This window comes from Raphanus sativus, unplaced genomic scaffold (genome assembly GCF_000801105.2).
Source record: "Raphanus sativus cultivar WK10039 unplaced genomic scaffold, ASM80110v3 Scaffold0868, whole genome shotgun sequence".
Lineage (NCBI taxonomy): Eukaryota > Viridiplantae > Streptophyta > Magnoliopsida > Brassicales > Brassicaceae > Raphanus > Raphanus sativus.
Window position 1 is genome coordinate 19,704 of NW_026616182.1, and position 9,186 is coordinate 28,889.

Genomic DNA, 9,186 nt, shown 5'->3' on the forward strand with positions numbered 1-9,186 from the left:
GATCGAATGAAATGGGGGTTTTAAATTCACGGTTTTCGGAATTTTCACTACGTGACTTCGAGCGAGTATGCAAAGTATGTGATTGGACTAGTGTCGGGATGGTTTCACGAGGAATCGGCCGCACTCTCTGAACGACCCGCAGCCCGGTTTCCAGGACCGTGACGTCGGTCTGGCCGCCCGGCGCCAGCGAATGACAGCAAGCCGAGATGAGTCCCACTTGTTTTCGTCGTAAGATCTCAACGGAAACTCCGATTGGGACGAAACGAAAAGCGTTTCGAAGAAGAATCAAAGGAGAACACAATGGATTACTCCTTTGAGGCCTGACAGGTCGCTATAGCGAGTGAGGATGTGTCTCGGTCGCTATAGCGAGTGGAATGGAGCCAAGACGAGTCCAAATTGTTTTCGTCGTAAAATCTTAACGGAAACTCCGATTAAGACGAAACGAAAGGCAATTCGAAGAGGATTCAAAAGAGAACACAGAGGAGGATTCATCTTGGGTCTGGGTCGCTATAGCTACCAAGCTTGGCTCGCTATAGCGACCGAACTCGTCTCGGTGCTCGGTCGCTATAGCGACCGAGCTTTTCTTGGTGCTTTGTCGCTTTAGCGACCGAGCTTGTCTTCGGGCTCGTTGCTCGGTCGCTATAGCGACCGAGCTTGGTTCGATGCTCTGTCGCTATAGCGACCGAGCTTGGTTTGATACTCGGTCGCTATAGCGACCGAGCTTGGTTCGATACTCGGTCGCTATAGCGACCGAGCTTGGTTCGATACTCGGTCGCTATAGCGACCGAGCTTCTCTTTGAGTTTAACTTTCTGCGAGTAATCTAGGGTTTTTCCTCAGTACTTGGGGGAGCGATTTTTACTTTTCCGAAACGTTTTTGGAGAAATCGTCTTGGTTGAACCCTCATGCGCTGAGATTTCTCCAACTCGGTAATAAGAAGAATTTCACGGGGTTGGAATGATTTTATCGTTGCCCTTTTTTGTTTGGAGGAAAAATCTGGAGCTCAATTTAGTGCTCTTCCTGTGACGGAAGGTCACGACTAAGTTTTCGATTTTCTTGAACACTACGGCGTTTGCGTAAGCGTTGGCCGTAGGGGCAGTCAGTGCTGCAAGTTTATCTTTTATATATGCGTACGTCTTTTTGATCAAGCGTTTTGTGGCTATGAGTAAGAATAATCTGTGACCCTCCTCCTTCTAGCGCCAAACTGTGGGAACCGAAATTCGCACCGTCAATATATCGTATAAATAAGGGAAGTAGGAAAACCCTAATTTCCCAGAGGTCCCGGATTTCTGCGGAGCCAACGAAAAGTGACCAAATAGACGCAGAAAATATGAAAAGATAACAAAACGAGATTTACGTAAAGTAGACATATGTTTCGAATGCGCATAAGAGCGTTGCGGCGATTACAAAAGATTGTAAAAGCTTTGACTGCGAGAACGGTCGGCGATTTTCCTAGTTCTTGCCGTCTCAAAACCTTAAACCTAATTGAGTCGCAGCTCGATAACAAAAGACGAAAATCGTACGAAGAAGGTTTTTTTAGGATTTGGGACTGGACCTTATGAAAGGCTGCCTACGTACCCCTTTCGAGGATCAAGTCGGACGTAGTTCAGTTAGAAAGGATTGAACAAGAGATCGAACTACCGGGTGGAGTTCGTCTAGTATGAGCGTTGGTCATAGAAACGGGCATGTCGAGAATAATGCCTAGGGTTTCTATGTGCAGTACTCTAAGTAAAAGAATCGTTAAATCTTTCCGAGAGGAACGGAAGTCTGCGGAGAAGATGAAAATAGAACAAGAGGCGGACAGACGTTCTAGGTCCTGCCTTGCTAGTCTAACAACCTAAGTTCTAAGTTCTCTAAGTCTAGGATCTCGGATCTGCTCTCTCTCCCTCTCCTTTTTCTCCGCCTCTATGCCTCTCGCCTTGAGCTCCTTATATACTCCCTCCTAGGTCGGTTTACGCTTCCCTCTTTTTCCCTTAAGCCGTCATAGTCCCAAAAATGGAAATATTCCATTTTTTCCGATCTTCATGATTATCTGCGGAAAGTTTCCATTTATCCGCGGAAACTGATGTTTATCCTCCAAGCATAAACCGTCACAAGATTTATGGGATTTTAAGAAATCTTAAGTGGGCTTCGAATCAAGTTTAGGACCCTTTGGGCCGTCTTTTGATTTGAGACGTTTGTTCCGATTTCTCCGATAAAAATAAGTTTCCGCGGTTTCATCGTAAACCGAACAGACGATCCCATTTGATCGAGAAATCAAGAAATGGTTTGCCGTGACTTGCGGAGGATTGTTATAAGGATAGTCGAGAGTGCATAGTCGTATCGTCGTTTCGGAAGACCTTGGACGTTTCGGAAAATTGTTGATGTTCCTTATGTCCGGTCGCTATAGCGACCGAGCTTTGTCCGCAGCCCGGTCTCTATAGCGACCGAGACCCACCAGATGATCAACTCAATCGACAGAGACCCACCAGATGATCAACTCGATCTACCAGATCATTGCTACCCGAATTTCGACATCCCACCCAACCGAAAGGAAGATAATTACTCAGTAAGGAGTTGGGCGGATAGCGGATTTCATGAGAGTTTTGCAGTAGACATAGCCACCTCTTCCCACGGTGGAGACCACAATGAAGAATATGATGAAGACTTTTGGGAAGAGAGAGCTTGGGAAAATTACTTGGAGAATGACAGATTTGCATTTCGATTCCCACAATCGATCGACATCAACCGCCCACCATCGATCGATTATCTACTTCATCCAGCAAAACGACATCGTCCATCGATCGACATTGCCAGTATAATATCGATCGATATTAACCCGGACGACTTAAAGGACAAAATCAGAATTTCACCGATTAGGGCAACACATGGGTATAAAAGGTTGACAACTCAAGCCACGAAAATTCAAAACTTTTCACCTTCTACCCAGCAGCTTCCAGCATTCAGAGATTCATCAATGGAAGACTGCAACAACATGTTCACTCGATCCAACCGTGCAGCTAGACGTGCACCATTGATCGCTATGAACGTTTCACTAACACCTGATGAATTTGGAATTTTCAGGGACACAGATGGCTATGCAAGAGCTATGGATGGAAGAGTTCTGCATATAACAAGAGAGGACATAGCAGACATCCTCCAAGTTGCTAATGGACCGGAAAACCTGTTCACACAGCAACGTAGCCAAGCAGATATCCTACATCACGTTCAGGACAACCACAACACCAACACGAGGGAGGATACAGTTCCTCACCACTTCGGTCAACCTCAACATTCACAATCGATCGACATCGTTTCAACACCGTCGATCGACGGCGGATACCCCGGATCGATCGACAGACCAAGAGTCAGATCGCCCGACAGACGATTGGAGTTTGGACGACGTGCCTTCAATACTGATGGATCCAGGAGATTCAAGTGGGAAGCTAAGGATGAATATGGTGTCTACAGAGATGAGGTTGGCTATGCTAGAGGGTTGATGGTGAGATCATCCATGTTACCAAGGAGCAAGTAAAGAGACTTTTGGATAGAGCATCCCTTTTTCACAAAGGTTGCTTACGACTTCCAATACACACGCCCCTACCATGCATACACACCACCACCAATACCTTACAGTAGAGAGGAGGTGGATGATATGGTGACTGATGTATGGAGAACTCAGGCGCACCTTGAGGCAAACATGCACACATTGGTGGAAGACACTGTCCAGCCTTTGGATGTCAGTTACAAGGACTTCCAGAATGATATGGCTGAGATAAGAGTGGAGCTTGGAAACATATTGACCATGCTTGAGAAAGAGGCTACGCCACCAGTATCGACCGACAGAGTACCTATACCGTCGTTCGACATCGGCAAGACTACATCCATGGACCGACCAGAATGTTCATCACCTAAGAAAGATGAATGGGAGGTTGCTTACATCAATACACGGATTGGAGACGTCTACAGCCCTCTCAACAACAATGTCGAATGGTTAAGCAAGAGGATCGATCTTCTACAGAAAGAGTTGGACACACTTCGCCAGAACGACCGAGCTGAGCATGCTACTTTTTCATTGATCGACACATATACTTCATCATCGATCGATAAAAGGTTCGCAGAACTGGAAGATAGGATGAAAGCGTATGTAAGGAAGCATGAAATTTTCAGTTCTCCTATCCTGCGACGCCAACACACAATGTCACAACAGCTGGACAAGCTAGAAAGAGACATGAGCATTGTTCAAGCTTAAATTGATCTTCGTGACAGCAACGAAGCATCGATCGACAGGTCTGAACTAACATCGATCGACAGACAGCCACCACTAGCGAGACGAGCAGGCACTACAGCAGATGTTGATGAACTTAAACATGAGCTGTACGAGGCTATGGATGCTATGGAAAGGAGATTAACGGGACCTGTGATACCATTGACTACACTGTTAACGAACGGGTTAACAGCCTCTGCAGAACTACTCGCCACATGAAGGGCAATATACGTGCTCTGCAGTACCAAGGACAGTGTTCACAGTCGATCGACACATAGGATGCTGAGCCGACCGACAGACCCCTCAGCGAAATGACCGACGCACATCTCGTAGCATCGATCGACACCGAGTCTTTAGCAGACCGAGATCAGTTTATTCTGGACAGGATCGATGCATTACAGAGTGAGCTGAAATTATTGTCCGTACATACCTACCAGACCATCGACAGGAAAGTTGACAAAATCGAATACATCGAGAATTCTGTGAGGAAACTTCAAGATACAGTCCTCCAGATAGATAAGAAGCAACTACAAGCGGATGATGCCACAAGAAGCTTCGTCGCCACATGGTTCAATAGTAGGAGACATAAGATTGATGATTGCTGTCCGGTAATCAGCAGTTTCTGCACCCATGAGTCACTCACCTACCACAGTCAAGCTAAATGACTATAACCAAGCGCTGAGTGGGAGGCAACCCACTATTAGGTTTTCTTTTTCTTTATTTTATTTTATTTTTCTTTTTGCTTTTATTTTCTTTTTCGAATTTATTTTGCAGTTTTTATTAGATACAAGTAGAATGATAATTCCATCGACCGACATTCACCATTCATATCGCTCGACACCATACGACCATTACTAACGATCGACTTATACCACTACGAATCGATCGACATCTTGTCGATCAGGTTTATTCATTCTAACTTGTTATATTAATTAATTATGTTTTATTTTATTTACCTCACCACCGGGTGTTACACTGGGACAGTGTAATTTAAGTCTGGGGGGGAGTTTACTAATGTGTGTTTCTATTTTGGTTTTTATTAAAATGTTTTTCAAAATTATTTTCGCATAAGTATTAAATAGGAACATTGATATGGATTTATATTTGATTGTCTGACCACTCTTTAGCACCATTCTAGATTACTAATTGCAGATAGTACTAAAGATGCTAAAGTGAATCAACTTGCTATCTATATTCACTAGGTAAGATTGTTTGAAGGAACCAAAGCTGACCTCCAACACTAATACTGACTTATTTGCTTGTCTTGGGGCTTGGATATCACTGGATCGGAATCCTCTTACAAGTCTGGAAGGTAAAAAGTCTGTGTGTTTCTGGTCCCCTTCCTTCTCTCTCTTCGGCATCTCGAGATCTAAGTTTATGTTATAAAAGATTGAAATGATTTCTTGAGAAGCAGAGGGGTAGGAGTGTCTCCTGCGACCCATATGTGGCATCGAAACTGTTGAAATTGAAAAACTAATAAGAGATTCAGTGAAGAGAGAAGAGGGGAGAAAGGGATCAGAGAAGACTACCTGTGTGTTCAGATACTTGTTTGAGTTGAATCCATGTGTTCTTTGATCGATACTCCAAGGTAAAGCCTGCACTTTATTTTATGTTAAGAAATGAGGTTAGTAGAGGGGAATGTCAGATGAGAATTGCTAAGTTGTTGACTAGATGAGTTTAGTTGCTAAGCTAGGATAAGGCATGATGAACTTCTGTGATTAGGATGTTTAGACATGAATTGCAAACCCATAGAGTGATGACTTCAATATATTGAATCCTTGAGTTCCTGCTATTTCCAAACCTTTTCCAAAGACTACTGTTTTTGCTTGAGGACAAGCAAAGGAGTAAGTCTGGGGAGTTGATATACCATGGATTTTACCCGTTTTTAACCATGGTATACTAGTATTTTACTATATATTTAATCTGTTTTCTAGCCTGTTAGGTATGTTTTCAGGTTCAGGAGCATTTTGTGAGAAAGTGATGTTTTTGGAGTATTTTGGAGTACAAGAGATGATACACCCGAGTTGACCATTCAAGACTAAGTCGGAAGTCAACATTGCGATTATAATCGATCGATACTCATCCTGAGTTGTCGATCGATGTAGCTGAGAAGATCCGAGTACTAGAAGATTATAATCGATCGATACACATTCAGTGTTGTCGATCGATATCGAGGACGAAATGGTTTAGCCGACTACTTCACCAAGACTTCACCAAATTACGAGATTGCCCCTGACGAGTTTTAACCTAATGGAAATGCTTAAATACTCCTGCTAAGTATTTTTGACGGCAAGTTTTGAAACCCTTTGAAGCTTGAAGCTTTTTACAACCAAAGCAGAGAGTGTGAGAGAGAGACTAGAGTTTTATTTGTTTGAGAGAGATTGGAGAGATTTCTCATCTCCTTTTGTATTTCTACTTTATTCTATCTATGCAATTCTTTCATCTATCTATTGTTATGAATTGTCTAGCTATGTCTGAGTAGTCTACTTGTTAGATCTAGGGTTTAAATAGGTTTGTGGGATTAGCCCCAAACTATAATTGCTAAGTTGTGATACTCATCAAATGGATTGTACCCTATGCTTGTTTTAGATTAGCTAACTAGAACATAGATCACTAGGATCTTAGATTATCTTGAATTATCCATTTGAGCGATGCATGTTTCCCGTTGAGAAGAACGACAGTTCCTCCTTGAGACCTTGTGGTCATATTCGGTTCGCGCCTAGGCAGATCTAGAAGCCGTCGATCGATAACCCGACTGGTAAATCGATCGGCGCCGCGAAAGGTGTATCGCTCGATATCTCAAAAGGATATCGACCGACTCTTTTTCTGTGTCATCATGCGAAAGGTGTGGCCAGAGATCTAGATATTTTAACCAGTGATTCATTCACATATGTTAAGCGGCTGAGATCTATAGTATCATGCAAGCAACTTGTTAAAGCATTTATAGAGATTATAATCTCCATTCCTGAATAGAAACCCTATGTCTAGCACTCTTTATCCCATTTAAATAACACTCATATTGTTAGTTAGAGCAACTGCCTTGCTCATTTTAGGAATTGTTATTTTCATTTCTATCATATAAACCAACCTTGCCTAGGATTGATTAGTAGATTTTATTTAATTGGTTCCTAGCTCCTCGTGATTCGATCCCTAAGTACTACAGCTGTACCTCTTATTTGAGAGAGTAAGCTCTACTGGGTAATTTGAGCACTATCAAATTTGGCGCCGTTGCCGGGGAGCTTTGATCGCCATTAGATTTAATCTTATTAATCTTAGGTTTTTCTTTTACCCCCTTTCTTATTTAAATTTTCTTGTCTTTTCAGGTACATGCCCAGCAGTACCAGAAGCAACAGGGGAAATCAACTATTATTCTCAGAGGATCCTGCACACTTGGAACGCTCAATCCGCAAAGATCTACGCTCCGCATCGATCGACAGAACCGCATTACCGTCGACTGACACTCACGTTCAACAGTCGACCGACACTCAGACAGCACCATCGACCGATACCGTTCGCCGATACCCATGCCGCATCGTTCGATACTTCTAACCGTATATCGATCGACACTACTCCGCGAAGCATGTCGCGATTGTCATTCTCACGCAGGGCGAGAATGGAAACCTGTATGACCAAGATGGTCATCTGCGTAATGCAACAGGTCAGAAACTAGATGCACAGGGAAACATAATCCCTGAACCTGAAGCTGAGGCTACAGGAGAAGCTCAAACACGATCGTTGGCAGACTATAACCGTCCAGACGAGTACTACACCAACAGATCAGCTATTCGACTTCCAGAGATTCAGAAGCCGAACTTCGAGCTCAAGCCTCAGTACTACTCTCTCGTGTCTCAGATACCTTATTATGGGCAATCACACGAGCATCCTATGGACCATCTGGAGAGGTTCGAGGATCTTCGCTGCTATTCGTATGGATGGAGTCCCCGAGGACTACCTACTCTGCAAGCTCTTCAAATACTCACTGATTGGAGAAGCTTCGCACTGGCTCAAGCAGCTACCTACAGGATCACTGACATCCTAGGCCGACAATAAAAAACGCCTTCCTGCGTAATTTATTTGATGAGGCACGCGCTGAAGACTTAAGAAGCAAAATCGCCACTTTCGCGCAGAAGCCTAGTGAGACTTTTAAAGACGCGTGGATCAGATTCAAGTTCTTCCAGCGAGACTGTCCACACCATGGATTCAATGAAGTGCAGCTGTTAAGCACTTTCTACAGAGGTATCGCCTTAAGGTATCAGATGGCTCTTGATACTGCTAGTGAGGGGAACTTCAACACTAGGAATCCAATAGAGGCTGTGAGACTTATTGAGAACCTAGCAACAGCAGCAGCACCAAAACACTGACTCTGACAAGAAGAAATCGGTTGCAGCCATCGGTGAAGACCAGATGAATGAAGTCAGAGCCAAGATAGATGCTTTACATGCATTTCTGGGGCAGCCAGTTTGCTCAGCTGAAGAAGGAGAGGCTAGAGAGGATGATACAGAGGAAGATGTGAACTACATTGGAGGTACTGGATTTCAGAGATATGGAAACCAGAGTGGAAACATAAACTTTTTTGGCAGTGGTCAGAAGAGTAACTACAACCAGAGTTCACAGTATCAAAAACCCTTCACCAACACAAGGAACTACGGCAACTCAGCTTACCAACCACCGCTACCCACCCAGGAGAGTAAGTTTGATGCCATGATTGATAGAGTTCTGGAAGGTCAGCAGAAGCTTACAGTATACTTCAATGGGAAGATTGATTCTGTCTTCAACAATCTGACCACGAGGATAGACACCACTCTGCACTCAAGTAAGAAACTTGAGACACAGATTGCCAGACTGAAGACTCTCTATCAGGAGGATTGTAACTTCTAAGGAAGTAGGGGAAGGAAATAGGAAAACCCCGCACGTTAATGCTATCATAGATGATGATTTCTGG

The 9,186-nt window shown here is 43.7% G+C and overlaps 1 non-coding gene across 1 annotated transcript; it reads right to left on the reverse strand.

Annotated features, from left to right (window-relative positions):
• Positions 1 to 8,337: 8,337 nt before the first annotated feature.
• On the reverse strand, positions 8,338 to 8,445 carry LOC130503223 (small nucleolar RNA R71). The gene has a single exon (XR_008940693.1). It is a non-coding gene; the product is annotated as a small nucleolar RNA R71 (small nucleolar RNA).
• Positions 8,446 to 9,186: the final 741 nt, after the last annotated feature.